The following is an 11,272-nucleotide window of genomic DNA, read 5'->3' as shown; positions in this document are numbered from 1 at the left end:
GAGCTGAGCTGGAGAAGCCCCTTACTGGGCTGGAGCTATGCTGGGGGCCCAGCCCCATCACCCAGCCATGGATGGATTTAGCCCAGGAGGCAGGGTCAGTGTTGGCCCCATTGGGCAGGTGGGATCTAGGGCACAACGAGGTGAAGTGACTTTCCCAAGGCTAAGCAGGGAGTCTGTGGCACAGCAGAGACTCAAACCCAGAACACCTGAGCCTGAGTCCTGTGCCTTAACCACTAGGCAACCTTCCCCCGAAGGAGAGGGAACCTTCTCCGCCCCTTTGAGTGTGTGGGTGGGAGCAGCCACTGGACAGAGCTGCCAGGAGATGGGGAAGGGGGTTAGATAGTTGCGGAGATTAGGGGGTTGGGGGGGGTCTCTGGAGGGGGCGGTCAGGGGACAAGGAGCAGGAGGGTTGGATGGGTTGAGGGTTCAGGGGGTGGAGTGGGGTCGGGGCAGGCAGGCAGCAGAGGGAGTTGGATGGGTCGGGAGTTCTGGGGGTCCTGTCAGGGGCGGGGAGTGGTTGGATGGGGCGTGGAAGTCCCGGGGGTCTGTCTGGGGTTGGGGGGGTGGATAAGGGTCAGGGGGACAGGTAGGGGGTAGGGTCCTAGGGAGGCAGTTACAGTGGGGGGGTTCTGAGGGGGGCAGCCAGGGGACAAGGGGCAGGGGGGGTTGGGGGTTCTGAGGGTGGCAGCCAGGGGGCAGGAAGTGGGAGGCAGTGGATGGGGTGGGGCTAGGGCGGGGCTCCCTGGGTGTGCACCCTAATGAAATGTGCTGCACACGCCTATGGTCACGGGGGTGAGCTACTCGCATCCTTTTCCTGTTTGTGCCGTTTCTTTCCATCTCAAAACCTGAGAACAATTCTCTCTAGTTCTTCCCCTTCTCTCTCCCCTCCCCACATGTGGCTAGAAAATCCAAGGAGTTTCCCTCATTTTCCCTAAAATTATTGACTCTCTAGTCTCTTATTTTCCCTATTTTCTCCATAATTCTTAAATGCTCCTCAGCTTTGGGATGTGAATCCAGCCCGTTTATCTGCAGCAATTTGTCCTTGGGTAGGTGGAATTTGCTGTCCTGTGTCACTCCCCCAGCGTGGGTGGGGGTCAGTAGGTGCTGGCTGGGGGAGCCCGCAGACACGGCTGCCTCTGGGGGGGAGATGGGGGGGCCGATCTCTGCCAGCGACAGGACATGGCTGCACAGGAGGGGAAGGGAGGAGCCAGTGTCCCTATGGAGCCTGCCCAGCCCCTTTGGTTCTGCTCCTTTCCAGCATTTTGTTCAGAGACTATTACTGGGGAGGCTGAAAAATCTCCCTGTGGGCTTAGCCTGGCAGGAGGGACCAGGTCTCCCCTGCAGTAAAGAGCTGGAGCATGTTCTCAGCATGGCAGAGCCTAGGCTGTGTCCCTGCAGGGGAAGATCCTGGGGGAGTCGTGATGTGACATGAACTAAAGCCTGCTCTGAAACCTCCACAACTGCCCTTCTCGCCCTGCCAGGCTGCAGGGTGTCGTCCATGTTTCGCTCCAGCTCGTCCCATCCTCCCATGGGACAGGGAAGGGAAATGGCTGCAGTGGAGCCAGCTCAGGTAGGGGTTATTGGGCGGGGGGGTTCTGGTGGGTTCCTGCTGAAGGGACAGCAAATACACAGGAGGTGGGAGGCTTGGGCAGTCTGGCTTGGAGGTTGGAGTAGCCAAAACATTCACGGGTGGAGAATGGGAGGAGGCCAGGGTGTAGCAAACCTGTTGGGACTTGTTTAATATGCGGCTTCCATTCTAGGAACAGACCCAAGTAGCTCTTGTGTCATACAGGGGGCCTGTGATATGCAGGGGGTCAGATTAGATGCTCTAATGGTCTCTTCTGGCCATAAAGTCGACTAATTTCTGGCAAACTGAGTGTAGCATTGGGAGCAGCGTCTGATGTTTTCCTGTCTAGCCGGCTTGCTGCCTAGAACGAACGCTCCTTGAGTGGGGTGATCCCCAGGGAGTAGCTCAAACCTCCAAAGTGCCTGGCCAGGGGCAGGACATTGGCACAGCAAGGGAGGGGTGCGGCAGTGACATCACAAAGGCCTTTGGCAGGACCTCAGCCTATTGGTCCAAGGTGGTGGGGAGGTGGTGACCTCACAGAGAGATGCTGACATCAGCCAGGCAGGACCGGAGTGAGGGACCAGGGAAACCTCAGAGACCCCTGTGGCTTTGCTCTCAGCAAGTCTCCTTCTCCGGGTCTCTCTTTGAGGACTGAGAGAGTATTCGGGTTCACGGACGTGAGCGCCAGGAGGAACCTCTTTCGAGTTTTCTCCTTCCCTTTGAGTGATTTTACTAGAAAACAGCCGTCCCTGTTTAGAAGGTAAGAGCCTCCTAGAGGTTTGAAACCTGTTCAGTCTGATCCATCTGGTGACAGTTGAATTCTAGGCATGGAAAACACGAGCTTAAGGAGGCAGAATTTTATTCCGCACCTGGGATTTTGTCCCTGAGAATCACTGGGGACATTAGGGTTTGTTCTTTTTGCTTCACCTCTTCCTCCATCCCTCCCTCCTTTCTCTTCTTCTCTTGCTTCCTTTGTCTTTTTCTTTTACCTGTTCCCCTCCCAACACCAGGAGAGGGTGTGTGTGGGGGGGGGTTGCGGGGGAGGGCTCTGCAGCTCCCACTGTGGGAGGTCCACCCAAAAATGTGGGGCTGAACTAGTGCTCGTGCAGTGATCCCCACCAGTGACCTGGGCCGTCCTTTGGGCTCTCTGGTGAGAACCCTCAGCCTCCCGTCCTCAGTCTCTACCCTGATTGGCTGAGCAGGGAGTTATTGACAGGGAGGAGACTCAGGTCCTTGTTGTTCTCCTTTAAGACCAAGGAAATAAGTCAGAACCAGTTCTGTGTTTGATGAATTTTGCTGCTTCTCTGCATTAATGGTCTGCTGCCGCTGAGGGGAGCCTGAGCCCTTTAAATCCTGGCCCCCGGCCCAGCCGCCAGAGCTGTGGCCGGGATTCAAAGGACTCTGGGCTGCTCGCAGCCCTGGGGAGCTCTGAGCCCTTTCAATCCTGGCCCCAGCCCGGCTGCTGGAGCCCTGGCCGTGGGCAGTCCAGAGCCCTTTCAATCCCTGCCGTGGAAGCCGGTGTGGTCCAGCACGGCGTACTGGCTCTTGCCGGTACGCCGTACCAGACCAGACCGGCTTACTTTCACCTCTGGGTGGGTGGGGGGTGCTGCAATCCCCTGCTAGAAAGTAATGGTGGTGGGGGACTCTGTGAGCGGCTCAACATCCAACTCTGGTGGCAGACACAGTGTGGGGGAGTCCATGTATTTCTAGGATCCACTATTTTCACCTGCCTGTAAAGTCCAGCTTTCCCCAGCACATTCACTGCAGTGCAATTGTGTCACTGTTTCCATGGCTGCACAGCAAAGAATCATGCCCAGTTTCCTTTTTCTCTGCAGCAGGATTAGCCTGTGTCGGTGGTTAATGATGTGGATCTTGTAATTTGGTATTCATTCCCCACCTTGACAATTCAGACAGTCACTTTCCTACTCAACTCCCCAGCACCTCAGTGACCCCGGTAGCAGGGGTTGGGTTTTCCCTGTGGCCCTGAGATTTTCAGGGTTCTTTTCCCCTCCACCTAGAGTGAACTCAGCTTTTCCCCATCCCAGACAATCCATGAAATAACAACAGCGGCATAAAGAAAGAGGGGAGGGAACATCTCACGGCCAGGGCTGGATGTGCCCAGAGCCCCCTGCTTGTCCATTGTTTCCATGGAATTTGGCCCCCTGCTTTGCACAAGGGACAGAGAAAGATCTTGCTGTTCCTGTGTCTGTACAAAGAAAATTGTGCTTCTGTATGAAAGAGAGGCGGGAAATGGGCCCATGATGGGGCAATAGCCTCAGGGTTAAGATCTAAGGACTCAGGCTGAGAACTGAATTAACTCCACTCATCTGGGATTTAACAAATTCTCTTCCACGGAGACACTGGGAACTTGTGACATTGATCCAGACTCTGGGGGTTCAGGCTGCTTTAACTCTTGGTAAAAACATGAACTTGATTCCAAGAAGGGCGAGAGAAGCCCGAAGCTGACTTTAGTCCCAGGCTGGGATCTCCTGGATGGGTGGAAACTTCCTTCCCTGCAAGCAGGGGACAGCAGCTACTGGAGACATACCAGGGCTCGGAGGAAGGGGGATTGTTGCATGGACTTTATGCGCACAGGGCCCCACTAACTCTAAATCCTCCACTGTAGCAGGAACTTAGAAAGTCAGACCTTGGTCAACGGTAGGACTGGGGTTTGAAAAAGAGATTCTTTTTTCCTCCCCTTCATGAGAAAGAAAGGAAGAGCTGGCAGCTCAGGTGCAGAAAACCACTTTTTCCTCTGGCTGAGGAGCTGGCAATCAGGTACAGACGACTGGTGTCTCCTGAAGGGAGGGGGCACAATGTCAAGGTTCAGCCCCACCCCCTTATGATCAACAGCCCCTCCCAGCTGTGAACAGTGCAGGGAGAGGAAGCAGCAAAGGCAGCCCCTCTCCACTCACCCCTCCAGCAGCTGCTGTGCAGGGAGGGAGCCTGGCAGCACCACATGATGTAGCAGGCGATAGCTAACCCAGGTGGGGCACAGGACCCCACACACGCCCTCTGCGAGTGTTGCCTCTGAAATTAGGAAAACTGGTGAGTTCAAGGCACAGCTGCACACCCAGAAGAAAGCCCAGCACGACACGCCCAGGGTGAAGGGGGTGCTAAAGCCTGGTATCAAACCAGAAACCTTCAGATCTTCAATCTAATGCAATCCCAACTGAGTTACTTTGGCAATGACCAGGCCAACCAGGAGGGCTTAATACACGAGCCGCAGCACATGCTGGGAAGATTTAAACCTGGATGTCACAACGCAGGAGACAACCAGTGGACTTGGCCCGGAGGGGCAGGCTGGGGTTTCCTACATCCCAGTCACTCAAGCCAGCACCTGCCCCCTCGCAAGCTGTCACTGGCACCCCCAGCTCTGGCCCCTGCCTGTCCTCTCACCCATCTGCGTCCCTTCGCCTGTAGCAGTGGCACCATTCCCAGCCGTGGACCATGGGGGACATGGAAAAAGGTAAGGGGGGACATGACCCTGAAGTGTGTTGGGACCACGGATCTCGGTGGTGGGACAAGGGGGTTAAATCTTGGCAGAGACCCCCAAAGGGCAGGTGTGGCTGCTGTCGAGCTGCCTGGGCCCAGACAATGGCCACAAATTCTGTCTCCTAGCAACCGATGGCCGGGGCGCACCTGCTGCAAGAGGCCAGCTGGCTGGGAGGAGTCGGAGAACAAAGAACGAGCTGGAGGCCAGGTGAGCAGGTTGCCAGGGAAACAGAACAAAGGACAGACGAGGGGCAAACGGGCCTGGCTGAGTTGGGCTGTTGGGAGCAAGGAGTCTGCTGGGTTGGGACTCGAGGGGAGAGCCCAGGCTCTGAGTTCGGGGTCTCCCCAAGATGGACGTTGCTGAATCTTCCTGCTTCCTGTGCGAACACAGAACTTTCCCAGGCTGGATCCCAGACCCCTAACGAACCTTCTGTTGTACAGCGCTGGCTGAGAGTCACTGGGGACTGTGGAAGTTGGGGGTGCAGGACTCCCCTTCGGGGGGGTGTAAGGCTTTCCCAGGTGTCCGATTCAGGTGGACTCATGACTGGAAGGTCTTGAGGTGGAACAGGGATGCTGAAAGGTCCAAGGTTGGTCTGAAGAGATGCTGAAGCCAAGGAGGCTTCCCCCAGTGAGAGCATGTGGGAGGAAAGACTTGGAACTGCCAACTTTGGGAACCTGTGAATGTGAAGAGACCAAGTGGTGAGTTAACAATGATGCTGTTGCACAGGATTTGACTGGAACTAGAAAACAAAAAGTCCTTAAAGTGGAACTCTTGGGTGAATAGAATGAGCTGATTTGTATTCAACCTTGGAAGGCAATAGACTGTTACATCCATCAGACCAGCCTGGTTTGGTTTGGTTGGTTCATGGGTTGGCTGCTTTCCCTGGTAAATTGCAGAGGGTTCAGAGAAGAGCCACAGGAATGATTAAAGGCTTGAGCAGGGAGAGAAGTTTAAAAAAATCCTGCAGCTCTGACAGCCCAGGATAACCTCCCATTGCTGGCAATGGGAATTGAGCCTTTGTAACTAGCTGCTGGTACCTGAGGTCTCAGCTATGGATTAAACTGGTGGCAAACGCAGCTTCATCCAAAGCAGTGAAGGATGTAAGTCAGGCCTGCACAAATCGTAAAGTGGCGAGGGCCATATTACTCCAAAGAAAACAGCTGAGGGCCGAACCCCCCCAGCCCTGCTGACCCCCCCCCAGCACCGCCAAGGCCCCCCCAAAACACATCACCCCAGCGCCACCCAGCCCCCCTGAAATACTCCCCCCCCCAGCACCGCCTGCTCCACGGAAACAAACCCTCCTTCCCCAGCGCTGCCCCACCAAAACATTGAACCTTGGTAATAAGTTATAGCGGGCCCCTAAGGTAGTATAATTAAGGTAAAAGAAAAATGTCTCTTTGCTAGAAGTAGAATAAGATCTTCCTCCCGCTTGGTAATCAGTTGCCCTGTGGAGTGAATGAGGTGGGACTGAGGAAGGCAGCACCTCCAGACAGCTGCAACCCTTGGAGAGGGGCTGGGAGCCAGACCAGATCAGCAGAACAGGTCAGCCACTGACTCACCATTCACCTCCTCAGCCCCCTCCCGGCTCGCCTCCTCAGCCCCCGCCACTGCCCCCCCCACTCGCCTCCTCAGCCCCCCACCCTCCCGGCTCGCCTCCTCAGCCCCCGCCACTGCCCCCCCACTCGCCTCCTCAGCCCCCCACCCCCCTGGCTCGCCTCCTCAGCCCCCGCCACTGCTCCCCCACTCGCCTCCTCAGCCCCCCACCCTCCCAGCTCACCTCCTCAGCCCCCGCCACTGCTCCCCCACTCGCCTCCTCAGCCCCCCACCCTCCCGGCTCGCCTCCTCAGCCCCCGCCACTGCCCCCCCACTCGCCTCCTCATCCCCCCACCCTCCCGGCTCGCCGACTCAGCCCCCGCCACTGCCCCCCCACTCGCCTCCTCAGCGCCCCACCCGCCCGGCTCGCCTCCTCAGCCCCCGCCACTGCCCCCCCACTCGCCTCCTCAGCTCCCCACCCTCCCGGCTCGCCTCCTCAGCCCCCGCCATTGGCCCCCCCACTCGCCTCCTCAGCTCCCCACCCCCCTGGCTCGCCTCCTCAGCCCCCGCCACTGCCTCCCCACTCGCCTCCTCAGCCCCCACCCCCCTGGCTCGCCTCCTCCGCCCCCGCCTCGGCCCCCCCACTCGCCTCCTCAGCCCCCCACCCTCCCGGCTCGCCTCCTCAGCCCCCGCCACTGCCCCCCCACTCGCCTCCTCAGCTCCCCACCCTCCCGGCTCGCCTCCTCAGCCCCCGCCACTGCCCCCCCCACTCGCCTCCTCAGCTCCTCACCCTCCCGGCTCGCCTCCTCAGCCCCCGCCACTGCCCCCCCACTCGCCTCCTCATCCCCCCACCCTCCCGGCTCGCCGACTCAGCCCCCGCCACTGCCCCCCCACTTGCCTCCTCAGCTCCCCACCCTCCCGGCTCGCCTCCTCAGCCCCCGCCACTGCCCACCCGCCTCTTCAGCCCCCCACCCTCGCGGCTCGCCGACTCAGCCCCCGCCACTGGCCACCCGCCTCTTCAGCCCCCCACCCTCCCGGCTCGCCGACTCAGTCCCCGCCACTGGCCACCCGCCTCTTCAGCCCCGCTCTCTCACCTGCCACTTGCCTACTCACCTCCCACGGGCTGCACAGTGAGCCCACCCGGGCCGCGTGTTGTGCAGGCCTGATGTAAGCGAAAGAGCAAAGCTGGCCATCCGGGGAGCTGCTGCAGTCCCGTAACCACAGCTGGATGGGAGAAGAGGAAAAACTCCCTAAAGTGCTGGGAGCAGCCCCGAGAAAAGGAAGTTTGTCAGTGAGATCAGTAGCAATAAATGTGAACTGAAGGAGTGCTTTCTCCTCTGTGCCGACAGGTTTGAATTGTGTTACTGTACTATGAGATAAAGCTTTACAATATCCTGCTCTAATTTCAGGAGGGGTCTGTAACCATAATTAGTCTCTGTGGGAAGTGGGATATTCAAAATTCCCAAGGAATTTAAAGGGTGGGGTTCACGGTTGGTCACCTGAGGGCTGTGCAGTTCAAACCGCTGACCAGAAAGGAGAGAGCAGGGATTGTGGGACATGTACCTGAGGCCAGTTGCAGCGCTGTAATCGAGCAGGGTGTCTGCTGTAGCCCCGGCGCAGAAAGCTGTACGCCTCTTGTCAGGGTGGATTTTTACAGCGCTGCAACTGTGCAGTTTCTGTGCACTAAGTGGCTTGGCAGTGTGCACACCTCAGGAGTTACACCGCAGAAATCTGTTTTACTATACAGAAACCTGCCAGTGTAGACAAGGCCATAGATGGCTTAACTAAGAACCTAAGACTGGTCATACTGGGTCAGACCAATGGTCCGTCTAGCCCAGTGTGCTGCCTGAGAGTGACCAGTGCCAGATGCGTCAGAGGGAATTAACAGAACAGACTTGTTGACCTGCAAGATGAGGGTTTTTCACCATTGCCTTTAACTTCATTGTTGTTGATTCCTACTTATCCTCTCGCACCACAACTCCCCCAGGGTCTCTGGGCAAATCAGGTGTGAACCACTCCTGTGATACAGGCCTGTCCCAATCCAGCTGAATTGAGGCAAACTTTGGGCCAATGTCCGTTTGGAAAAGGCCCACTTAGGCCAGCAGGTTTCTCAAAGTATCTGTTGCTGTGAACAGCATGTAGTGTGGATGTGTGAACCCTAGCATATTAAACATGAAAGAAACACAAGGCCAGCACTGAGGAGGTTTCCAGAGCCAGGCCTGAGGGTGAAACAGTTGTGCTCAAAAGGAAAAGCGGCCTCACCACCTATAAAAATAACTGGTTGCAAAAACAAAACAAAAAATTAATTAATTAATTAAAAATGAAAAATAAAAAAAACCAACCCAGAAAAGCTCCTATCACACACCCATCACCACTTCAGATTTTGACATCTCCTGCCTGATGTGACATCTTTGCTTTGCAAACAAGAGACCTGGGAAACTCTGTGGCTGTTACCTTCTAACTGGGTAAAGGTTACATGTCTTGTCTCAAGTAATTTTTCTCCTAACAGAAGATTTATTTTAAAATTTATCAAAATAAATTCCATTTGAAATACTAATAATACAATTGTTACCGTCTATCCAGGGTCTCTAGTCCCATAAATGCTATTGCTCTCACCTATTCCCCCACTCTAGTTCCTTAGCAAAACTAAGACACCAAATCACAGCCTCGGGACTCAGCATTCATGTATCCTGCAGTCTGAACTTGGAATCTGATACATTCCCCCATTGGCTACCATCATTTGCCCAGCATGGAAGTGCTTCTTGTCCAACAAGGCAGCCAGATTGGGACCCATAGGCATGGAATGGCTCTGAAGGAATCAGCTGTCTCTCTCTGTGCTTCATCTAACTTTGGAGCCAAATGGTAAAAGATGGTTGTTCCCAATTTAATAATGGTGTCCTTTATGAGTGTGCCAGTTAATTAGGGAGCAGATTCTAAAAATAGTTTCCCTGGGCCACAGGTCACCATAGCTTCCATCTCTGGGGTGAAAATCAACCACTAGTATTTGCAATTTCTACCCGAGTTCTTGTGAAATCTTTGACCTTACATGGAATAATTTCACACTTCTCTGGCATAGAATTCTTCACCAACCGCACAACAGATCAGTAGAGACAGTGAGGTACAACTCCCCCAACTATGCCCTTTTATTTCTTTAATCTGGAGGCACAGATTTAAATTAGGGACTAAATTCAGGTGCAACTTAGAATCCCTGTAAGACAGCAAATGTCAGGTCTCTATTAAAAATAGGTATCTTTCTGCAGCTATATCACATTCAACACGGATTTCATTTTCTACACATTTGCAGCACCTCCCAGGGGTGAGCTGAACAGAAATGTCACTTCCATTTTTCCATCCCTACCTCAATAGGGATTGTATTTCCCAAATAATAGGCAACATGCAGCTGATTAGGAAGGAGATCTATTCAGGAGCGACCTCCTGCAGGGCCTGGGCCACAACTGCTTTGGTCGTGAAATACATGGGTATTTTGCTTAGTTCCAAATAATTTACTAGGGAATCCTCTTCCCAGCCCTTTAGAAAAAATACTGACCTAACCAATTGAACAACAGGGGGATTGGAATGGTGATGGGGAATAAGGGAATCCCTCTGACTTACCCTAACTACGTCTGTTGTTACAGCAGGTGAAATGACATTTTCCCCTATCCCTGCCCTGTTCCTGCTCTTTCTTATAGTTCAATATATTTTAAGTGAGGAAAATAGTAGCAAAAATATCTGCTCTGCAGCACAACCTGAAGCAACATCAGAGCAACTGGGAATGAAACAATTGGTTTCCGAAGGGAGAACTCGATGACTAACAATTGCTGTGAAATGGGGGAACAGTATAACCATGATGCTCAGGGTTCGTTTAGACCAGGGAAAGTGATGGAGTTTAGGTCAGGTCAAGGGGGAAGCTAATGCCAACCCCTGCACCTGGGCTGCATCTGCACAACAACTCTAATTGTCTTTTTACACCAAGATCACTAACTTGAGCAGCCGATGCCATGTACAGTCCTAGTGGATGTAAGGCACAGATACTTTTTGCCTCAGTGTACCTTGTTGGGATCAAACTTCCAGGAGCTGATGAACATTCCTGGCTCAAAAGGAAAGGAGTTGATAGAAAAGATCACAGGACAGACCCCAAAGAAGGGTGAGCTGCAAAAGGCAGAAGCAGGTAACTCATCTGGAGGAGCTGAGAGACCACGGTGATGATGGTGCAAAAATCACAATGTAGGAATTAGGAAATGTGATTTTTTTTATTTTTTATTTTGCCCAGTCCTAGTCAAGGGATTTATTACAGTTCTCTCTTATGTGGATTTTCTGATGTCTAATAAGGTGTGAGCTCCGACTGAAGCTTTTCCTGCACTCAGAGCATGTGTAGGGCATCTCCCCTGCGTGGATTTTCTGATGTCTGATAAGGGCTGAGCTGTAACTGAAGCTTTTCCCGCACTCAGTGCATGTGTAGGGCGTCTCCCCTGTGTGGATTCTCTCATGTCTGATAAGGGTAGAGCTCCGCCCGAAACTTTTCCCACACTCAGAGCACGTGTAGGGCGTCTCCCCTGTGTGGATTCTCTGATGTCTGATAAGGTGTGAGCTCTGACTGAAGCTTTTCCCACACTCAGAGCACGTGTAAGGCCTCTCTCCTGTGTGGATTCTCTGATGTAAGATGAGGGCTGAATGAT

This window comes from Mauremys mutica, unplaced genomic scaffold, assembly GCF_020497125.1.
Source record: "Mauremys mutica isolate MM-2020 ecotype Southern unplaced genomic scaffold, ASM2049712v1 Super-Scaffold_100033, whole genome shotgun sequence".
Lineage (NCBI taxonomy): Eukaryota > Metazoa > Chordata > Testudines > Geoemydidae > Mauremys > Mauremys mutica.
Note: the sequence above shows the minus strand (reverse complement) of the source record.